We start from the raw sequence: 10,214 nt of genomic DNA on the forward strand, positions 1-10,214 counted from the left end.
CCAAAACCTTGTAATGTTCAGCAATTCTGAGGTACTGGGCTGTGTTCATTGACTAAATTCCTGGTAAGAGAAACCACTCAGAGCAGTGTAGCCATGGTTAAGATTAGACAGTTTGAGGCTGAGAAACATCTACTATAGGTAGTTGTAGATGCAGCCACGTGATATCAACTTTAGGGAAATTAGTTTCCGTTGTGAAACTTGATTTCAGCAGTTTCACCAACACCACTATTAAGATGATTATAAAGGATACACATTTTCCAGGGTAGTCAAAGATATACCGTCACAGTTTCTGGCTATAAGATGTACTGTAAGGTGTGCTGTCAAAGGAGCTTGCAAAGAAAAGCGTCTGGACTTCTTTAAGTTGCTTGAAGACGTTTCACCTCTCATCCGAGAAACTTCTTCAGTTCACGCCCAGTTTCCCACCTTGGCTCAGGCGATTAGAGGATCATCAGGGGGTCCTTTTGTCCCTCTGTGGGGGGTCACTCCCACTAGGTTTATATCTGGGAGTCTCCACCATTTGACCTTAGAACTGAAGAAGCTTCTCGGATGAGAGGTGAAACGTCTTCAAGCAACTTAAAGAAGTCCAGATGCTTTTCTTTGCAAGCTCCTTTGACTACGATGACCTGGATGACTGAGAACCTTCACAGACATGTAAGGTGTGCTGTGTACAAGATAGGCAAATAGGCTCGACCCAGTCAAAAGCCTCTCATTGCAACTTAAATGAATGAAGATAATGGCGCAAACAAGAAGGTGCTTGTTAATCCGTCCAAATAATCTCTTATATAGGGAATAAGAAAACGGCCCTGAGTATGCACCGGGCCTCTGCCAGCTCTGACCCACTCAAGCTGCTCTTGATAGAAAGGTGCTGAAAGACATGAAATAATAAAGAATAGTAGGTTGGTTAGCTAGATCTGAAACACATGGAATAAAAAATAACGAGAGATAAAGTGTAAAAAAGAGGAACTGAAAAATAACCGGAATGATGAGGCTAACAAGATAATATTGCAATCCAAGGGAGATACATACAGACCAGTACTGAGACTGCTTTAAATTGGTGGGGGATTGTGAGGTCTGGAGAAATCCAATTAGCAGACTATCATTTCCAACGAGAGGATTCTTCAATAATGCAGACCTGGTCAGCTGTGGTCAAATAAACCAGCCCTCAGTTTGCGCCACTGATGATTACATTTCACAATAAACCACTGATCCTGAAACCACTGCAATCCATTCTCCAAATGGCTACAAGTGCAAAGAACATCAGTTTACAGCACTCTTGGAAAGAGAAGACATGGTTAACTTTTTTCCCCTCTTCTCATCTTTCTCCTTTTGCCCCAATCAAATATTCATTTCATTTACCCTTTTTATTTTCTCCATCTCCTTTTTACCTTCTTTTTCACCCTCTCTCTATAATAGCAAAATTGAGTGGAGGAGATGAAACAGCCATTAAAATATCCATTAAGAACAAATGACAGGCCAAACAATAAACTGCTCAGTGCTGATGTATTCAGCCAGCGTCTTGCACTTATCTACCTCAGAGAAAGCTGGCATTTGGTCATTGTTATTCATTTGTTAGTTACATTTAATTAAAAAAAAATCTTTACCTGTTTAGAATACATACACCCTTCCTTTTAGGTTTCATTTAAACAATACATTAAAGTGATTTCATAACTTTTAAAGCACTATTTCTCTGTTTGGTGTAATGATGTTGCAAATAATGGCAGAAAAACAGTCATAAACATGCCTTTTAGTCACCTATTTTAACTATGTATTGACCATTTGATCAGAGTATATGGCCATACACCTGCAAGAAATACATCGAGGTTTAGTCCTGTATTTCCTGTGAGGTTTCTCATTTACACACTTCATTTTCTATCCCATGATTAAACAATGCATCTGCTACTATTTCTTTTGAATACAACCCATTAAGAGTTGGCAGAAGATGCTGGGTGACACCACGTACCCAGCACTGGGATTTCACTACAGGCATACTCATGCAAATAAGTTCACGCATGCACTATCAGTTTTTGGGAGCTGAAAGACTTAGTAGTGTGTTGTAATATAAACACTTGCCACAGCCACACAAATATCCTGGGAGAGTCAGCTGGCTCTGAAAGCAGCTCTCTTGGCATCAATCATATTTATCCTTAACAGCTTGACTGAATCTTGCCAGTGTGTCTTTTCTATCTGTGTGTGTATGTGACTGATTTCAGCCTTCATTTAATTTCATTTTTTTTACATGCAATGTGTTACGAAAGCAGTTTCACCCCGGTTCATAGATTCCTCAGGCCTCCAGAAAGAACACCGGGACTCAGTAGTCAATTCACAACACTTTTATTAATCGACACTCACTGATTACACCTTCTAGAAGGGAGATGTACAGGACCCCGGAATTCCTCTGCAGATATCAACTCCTTTGTCTGTTACACACAGTCCTGCGAGGTGCCATAAAACTAAGCACTATGTTTATATGTTTGTGTGTGCGCGAGCACGTGAGTGCCTGCGTGTGCGCATTCCTGTGTGTAAGTGCATGTGTATATATGCGTATGTACCTCTGCGTACGTGACTTCCTGGGGGTCATAAAAGTCCATCTCCCTTCCAGAGCAAAGTTATTCGATACAAATGTTGAGACCCCCACCCAGGTATCCCCTGGGGAATTTCCACTCAACATTAACTCCTTTTTGTCTTACTTTCACAGTTCAAGTGGGGGAGGGTCTCCTGAAAATCTACTCCTAGGTTTATGACACACTCAGGTCTTTATTACATCCAGGGCAGTGTCAGTGTCTCTACAATAATTGTACATCCTATCTAACACATTTCTAAACTCTCAAATAAGCCAAACATTTCTTCAAATGTGATACATGTTATTACTTGAAAATTTAAGACTGGAAATAGCACCAGCTGATTCATGTTTACACATTCTCATGTGGGCAAGTGCATTGCCAGCCTGCACCACCATCACAAGGGTGACACAATTTATTCATTTATTTATTATTTTTCAAGCAATGTTTACAGCTTTTCAGTGTTCAATCAAATTTAGTCCCTTGAGATAATTTTGAGATGCTACAATGTAATGAAGCAATAATGAATAAAGATATCTAAAATAGGTTGCTCACTTTCTCAAAATCTGTAATAATCAATGGGAATGTCCCACTTTTGTTGATTACAGTCTTAAAAAAGGCACCTGTAACAGATGCTGGGAGACGTATACACCCCCTACCATTCAATAAATCCATCCATCTTTTTCTGGATTTATTGATTGTTGCAATCTTGGTTTTTACTGTCATTCCCACTCAACGTTTACTATTAGTTTTATTTGGTCCCACTTTTCTCCATTTAGTATTTTCAACTTCTCTCTTGTTTCTGCCCCCTGTCTTCTGTAACTTTAGATTTTCTGTTTACAACTCTTTTCACCACCACCCGCCTCTCCTTTGTCGGTAACTCCCCACTAACCTTTTCTATCATTTTTTGAAAAAATGCCTGTTCCAAGATTCTCAATATGTCAGAAGGAGCCAATTCAAAAATCAAAACGTTCCACTCAGAGAACATTGCAGTCGGTCTTTGACTTGTTTGTGTGTCCAAATAACCTCTTATGTAGGGAATAAGACAACAGCCCTAAGTGTGCACTGGGCCTCTGCTATCTCTGACTCACCCTCAAGCTGCTGTTGATAGAAAGTTTTCTTGTTTTCATTTGTGAGTCCCCTGAAAGTCAATTGTATTCATAGAACAAACTCTGTTTGTCACAAAGTGATTCAGAGACAGAGAAGCAGATAAGACTGGCATTAATAAAACAAGTGATAGAATAGCTACATCACAAGCTCGGGGAAAGGACTTGCTTTTAATTCTTTTTATACTTTAATTGCATTGCTTTAGGCGATTTCCTGAAAATCAGCCTTTTTACATTATTTATACAGAGAATGTTGCAGAACTACAGATTTTTTTTAGAAAAAAACCCAGAAAAAAAGATTTCTTAAAAAAGATATATTACTTATTATATGTTTTATTAATGAGTATACTTATTAGCTCACCTATTAGCATTTTTATCACATGTAATCGCTCTACAGCAAATGCCATTGGTCTGAAAGAGATTAAATTCTGTGGTGAATCCATTTTTAGTCATGTCATATTCAATCATGAAAAATGGACCACTGAATTACAGATTAGTTCCCTTATAAACCACTTCAAATATATTCCTGATAGCGTCTGTCCATATAAGCAGCCACACGATTTACAGATTGGTAAACTAATTGATTTTTCACATCAAATCCAATTTGGATAGCCTCAGGCTACCAGTAATAACTTCAATCTAACACCATCATTATTTTTAACTTGAAGAGATCCAGTGTATCTCTTTTACTTCAGTGAAAATTATGTACGAGCTATGAAACAACACATGCTTTAAACAATGTTCATCTTCTGGATAATCTGAGACTGAGGAAGAATAAACGCATTTGTCATTGTTCAAACAGTTCTGTTTACAGCTGATAAATAGCTCTTGCTGCTAGATGTTTTTGTAACAGTCAGGAGCAAACATTAAAGTCGAATGCTGATGTTTTCAAGAATAAAAGCTAAAGTAAACTTCAAGTCAGGTGACATATAGTTGACTATGGTTGCCTATCAGCAGTAAATATTTTCCTTTTGTCATTGTTCTGATCTTTCCCTCAGATTAGATTTGGGATTTAGATTTGCAGCCACAGGACTTGGGCACATTGGGTCAACAATGACCTTTCTATGCACCAGATTAAAGAGTTAAATGTGATGCCATCTGTCCAACACCTAAAGCTTGGACAAAATTGGGCCATTTAACAGAATGATGATCCCAAGTACATGTTTTAGGGTATTGCTGCTGAAGATGGCTCTATAAGCTCTACAATACCTATACCTAGTTACCTAGAATGTCTAGTGTTTCTGCTGTTTTTGTATTTTAATATGTTTTGTTTTTCTTTCTAAGAAAACGGAGACTCTTATATGACAGAGGCTGTGCTTTCTTTTTACCATGACTTTATATTAAATAACTGAGTAAAAAAATAAATAAAAAGAGAGAAGTACAAAAAAGACAAAAAAACAATTGTGTGTGTGTGTGTGTGTGTGTGTGTGTGTGTGTGTGTGTGTGTGTGTGTGTGTGTGTGTGTGTGTGTGTGTGTGTGGCTGGTCACACACAATTGTATGTGACCAGCCATTAAAACTGTTTTCTATTAATGAATGCTCAACTCATCTGGAACTCTGTTAGCCTGTCATGCCATTTGCTTTAGGGGTGCCATGACAACAAAATAACTAAGATAAGCAATGTCATTGCTACCCATTGTGACCTTTGCCATTGTGGGAAGGAAGGGGGAAGAAGACTGATACTGACAGAACATATGAGAAAGAGAGCTGGTGAATATGGGGACGGGAAAATGAAAGCAAGCAGGAGATGCTGGAAGAGAGAGTGGGATGAAGTGAAAACATTGAGAAAGATGCCAGCATAGAGACAAGAAGGAGATCAAGGGAAGAAAAGTGTAATGAAGATGTTGGCCACAGGAGTGAGAGAGGAAAAGGGTGATGAATATACATCTAGATAATACTGTAATGACCTCCCTGGGGAAATTAAAAATTATGGTACAATCATTTATATGTTACATTTGTGTCACTGCTGCAAGAGCATGTCATCAACTAACCCAGTGTCATTAAAACACACTGGCTCCCTTTACACCCGTCATTAACGTGTGCATTATATTTGCATTATGTCCAAATGAATTGTAGCTGGACCCTTCTTCAACTTTGCCTCCTTTAAAATATATTTATGTTTTGCTTATTTAGTTGCTTTTTCATAATATTTTCACGTGTGAATACATTTTTCTGACTTTGTACAATTTCACAACTCTATAAGCTGATGCAGCATCTATAGTGCTGTATTGGTCACTAGCAGACAGTCCAAGCTCTGTAACCATGTGATGTACAACCCCAGTTTCAAAAAAGTTGTTAAGCTGTTTAAAATGTGAATAAAAACAACATAATCTGCAAATCCATATTTTATTCACAATAGAACAGAGGAAATATATGAAATGTTTAAACTGAGAAAATGTACAATTTTAAGAAGAAATTGTATATTAGCTTATATTGAATTTGATGACAGCAGCAAGTCTCAGAAAAGTTGGCCATGTTTAGCACTGTGTGCAGCATCACCTCTATAAACACAGGTGAACTGAGGAGAGTGGTTATTGGGAAGGGAATATTTTCCCATTTTTGTCTGATATGGGATTCTAGCTGCACAATGGCACTGGGTCTCCTTTGTCATATTTTTCATTTCATGATGCTCCTAATGTTTTCAGTTGGTGAAAGGCTGGACTGCAGGCAGGCCAGCTGAGCACTCAGACTTCTCTACTGCAAAGCCATGCTGTTGTTTTAGATGCAGTATGTGATTTAGTATTCTCTCGCTTAAATATGCAAAAAGATTTCTGGAAGGGAACATATGTTGCTTTGAAACCTTTAGGTACCTATTAACGTTTATGGTGCCTTTCAAGCTGCTGGTTCCATAGGTACACAGCAAATCCAGCATGTCCAAATTAACACTGTCGGATTTGATTTCAACACTATTAAAGTGTCTATATGGGTCCACACCAGAGAGTGTTAATTTAACTCTTTTTGGAGAGTTGGTACGTTAACTCTGATTTAGTGTTAAACACCAAATCTGTCTGGAGTTGATAATTTAACACTGGGTGTTAAGAGTTTATATATTAACTCTCAAAGAGTATTTTAGTTTAACTATGTAAGAGTTATCTTCTAATTCATTCTAAAAAGCAGGAATTTTACTGTTCTGAACTTCTAGAAATTTCTTTTGGAAATAAACATTTACTAAAAAGATGCAATGGTTTTTGAAAAACATTTATTCTGAACTGTGCACCACAATTTCAAAACATTTTCTGAAAGATGTAACAGTATACATGTTCTCACTTTCATTAGAATTTTGTTTATCAAAAGGTCTGACATAGGTGAGCTGGTAAATGCAAATAACAGCATTCTCATCACTTATTTCTTCAATACAATATGCTTGTCCTTCATTCATCCCTTTGTGGAACTTCAACGCACTTCTGCTCTCCCCCATATTCCATCTTCACAAGCATATCCTGTGCGGAGATTGAATAAAAATTAGTTGACACTAATTAACGGCCCAAATAATCCAGTAAACAATTGCAGCACAGTAAAAAAAAAAAAAAAAAGGAATCCTCTTTGAGCCATTACTTGTGTAAAGTATTTTCCCAAAAGACAAAGACACAGGCAACAGGTAATACTGAACTAAATGTAAAACCTCAACCTTTTTCATTTTTACCTAAACCGTGTGCACAAAACTCTGGAGGGATCTATGCTAACGTAGAATCCAGTCAGGACGTCAGCTACTGCTGTTTGCTCGTTTGTTTGTTTTTTATATGTGCGATCGTTTTCAGGCTTCAAGTAGCACCATTATACCAATATTTCACATTCTAGACATTGTTTTAGGTGTATTTGACCAAAAGTTTGACTGAAAATTCACATGCAAGCTTTTTTTCAAGGCTGTGGTATTTGCCCGCAAACAATACCTTTCAGCTAGCTAAAACAGAATATTATGCTATCACCGAGCAATATGGCTACTGCCTTCCACACAGCTTTGTCTCAACTCCAAAGAGCCACAGAAGTAAAAGCTCATAATAATAATTGAAACAATCTTTGAAAAAATGACTTACCAAGCATGGCAAACAACTCGAATATGTAGAGCAAAATGTTCTGAAACGGCTTCACTTCAGCTTCGATTGGAGCCGTGCTGGGGGCGGAGTCTGTGAATTTACTCTATTGGTGTCATAGCCCCTCTAGGAGTTCAGAGTTAAGAGGTCAAGAGTTAATGTTTCCATTGTAACACCTCCAGATTTGACATAGAAACACTCATTTTTAACACTCGATTTTAACTACTATCATTTTACACCTCAGAGTTACATTAAAAGAATGTGACTCTGCTTAGAGTAAAATTAACTCTACTTTTGCAAGAAGACTATTAACACCAAAACATTTAACACTTTTGAATTAGCTGTGTACTAATGACCCCCATTACATCCAAGATAACAAGCTCGATGGTCCCTCTGATCTTTAGCCATGAGGACGCGGTGTTCATGTTTTTCTATAAGATTTAAAATTTCAGTTCATCGTTTGCCTTAGTCCATTTTAAATGAGCTCTGGCTCAGTAATTATGGTAGAATTTCTGGATCACGTTTCCATATGGCTTCTTCCTCACAAGATTGAGCTTTAACCTGCATTTGTGGCTCCCCAGCAAACTTTGTTCACAGACTGATTTCTAGAATTGTTCCAGACTCCATACAGGTATTTCCATGACACGGTCATGCCTGTTTTTAATGCAGCGCCTCTGGCAGCCCAGAAATCCTGGGCATTAATTCTCAGTCTGGTCACTTCTTGGACTCTTTTGATGATATTATGTACTGCAGACGATGTGATATTCTCTTTGCAATTTTGCATTGAAGAAGATTTTTTCTGAAATTGTTCCGCACTTGATAGACACAGTATTTGCAGACTGGTGAACATTTACCCAACTTTACCTCTGAGAAAGTTGAGTAAATGGGACTGACTAACTTTGCATCGTCGGCAGTTGATTGTCGTTGATTAAATATCCTAAAACTGATTGCATCTCATTCTGGCCAACAATCTGAGTGTAAAAACAGAATTTCTGGCACAATATCTGACACTTTACCTCAACTGACAGTAAAATATTTAAAAAAATCATGAAGGAATCTGCATTGCCAATGCAGACAAATCTGTATGTAATTGAAGGCATGGCTGTGAAATATGCGACAAACAAAATTTTGAACATATGTACTTTCTGAGGTTGAGTTACAGTTTAGTCTTTTCCCTCTAACTCACTACACGACTTATTGCAATGTGATACATGAATGTTAACACAGGTCGAAGGACTGCCATGTCAGTCAATGTGTAATCTGTTGTGAAAATATACTATCACAAAGAAAACTGAGACAGTAACTGCAGTCACTCATACCTGACTGCTTCCTGTTATCAGCATCAAGCATTTTCGTATGATTTGAAAATAGAAATTGTACCTGTCACTTTCCATAAATAGATCAGCAAGCCTCTTTTTATTGCATTTAAAAAGCTGACTGAAGTGTGCTTCATCTGTCTGCCATCTTTTGTCTGACTCGCAATGTAACTGGTTTGGGCATCCAGTACATATATTTCATTAGCCTTGATGGTGAACTCATGATACTGAGCCAGGTTCATTAGCCATCAGTCCTTTCTGCCTTCCCAGATGCTTATCGGACATCAGCACAAATCTTTGCAAAAGTATCCTTAACCTTGACGGTCTCCTTACCGTGAACAGGTAATGGATACACAGGCAGGTGAATGCACTGCAAGTCAGTTCATATTGGTTTCACACACGCACAGGAAAACACACACCTCAGAGTCTTTTAATGTGGCAGACAAAGGAGATGCCAATCGATTACTGGCAAGGCCAGACATAAGAAAAGCACTAGTCAGGAAATAATGCCTCCCCGCACACCCTGGTCGGCTGCTCACCGGGTGAGCTAAACGCTGATCGAGGCGTGAATACCTTGTGATTAGAAAGCCCTGATGACATAGGAAATGTTCAGAGACATTCTGCTGGCAGTTAGCAGCTCGTAGGCCAGGAGGTTCATTTATCACAGACTCTTACCAGGGTCTCTGTCAGTATTCTCAGGGCCTGCAATAAAACTTGATGTTATGGAGCCAAGTCTGATGTGCCAGATTGGCACAGCATAGATTTTTAAATCTGCCAACACAGATACGGACACAGGCACCAGAGTAAAAACACTGGCTGTAATGTTTGTTCCGGCTGTGAGCTGGAGAGAGAAACCCAGCAGGTAGTAAAGTCTCAATCTCTGTTGGGGGAGCATCAGATTTTTAATATAAGGATTTCACCTCTTTATTTAATTCTTATGCTTGAACTTTGAGGGGAGTTGTAGGAAGTGGATCAGTCAGAGATCTCAGGAGGAAGGTAAGCAAGAAGAAAATTTCTTTATAGAAAAATAATTACACAAAATTTCTGTTTTGTTTCATATGTATTCACAGTATTTTATAATTACACATGCTTGTCAGTCTTTGCTGTGTCTTTTCAAAAGATTTGAGTGTGACTATGATAATATGCTTTGACTAGTTTGTCATATGTTGCAATTTAAATCTTTTCATGACAACATAAGTGTATA

The 10,214-nt window shown here is 38.1% G+C and overlaps 1 long non-coding RNA gene across 1 annotated transcript; it reads right to left on the minus strand.

The window, feature by feature from the left end:
• Positions 1–6,845: 6,845 nt before the first annotated feature.
• Positions 6,846–8,008, minus strand: LOC146695154 (uncharacterized). Its single transcript, XR_014923453.1, has 2 exons — positions 7,698–8,008; positions 6,846–7,103 (listed from the first exon to the last, which is right to left on the minus strand). It is a non-coding gene; the product is annotated as an uncharacterized LOC146695154 (long non-coding RNA).
• Positions 8,009–10,214: the final 2,206 nt, after the last annotated feature.

Source organism: Copadichromis virginalis, linkage group LG13 (genome assembly GCF_057382275.1).
Source record: "Copadichromis virginalis isolate Kocher_CV1m ecotype Utaka linkage group LG13, C_Virginalis_male_GT1.1, whole genome shotgun sequence".
NCBI classification, from domain to species: Eukaryota; Metazoa; Chordata; class Actinopteri; order Cichliformes; family Cichlidae; genus Copadichromis; species Copadichromis virginalis.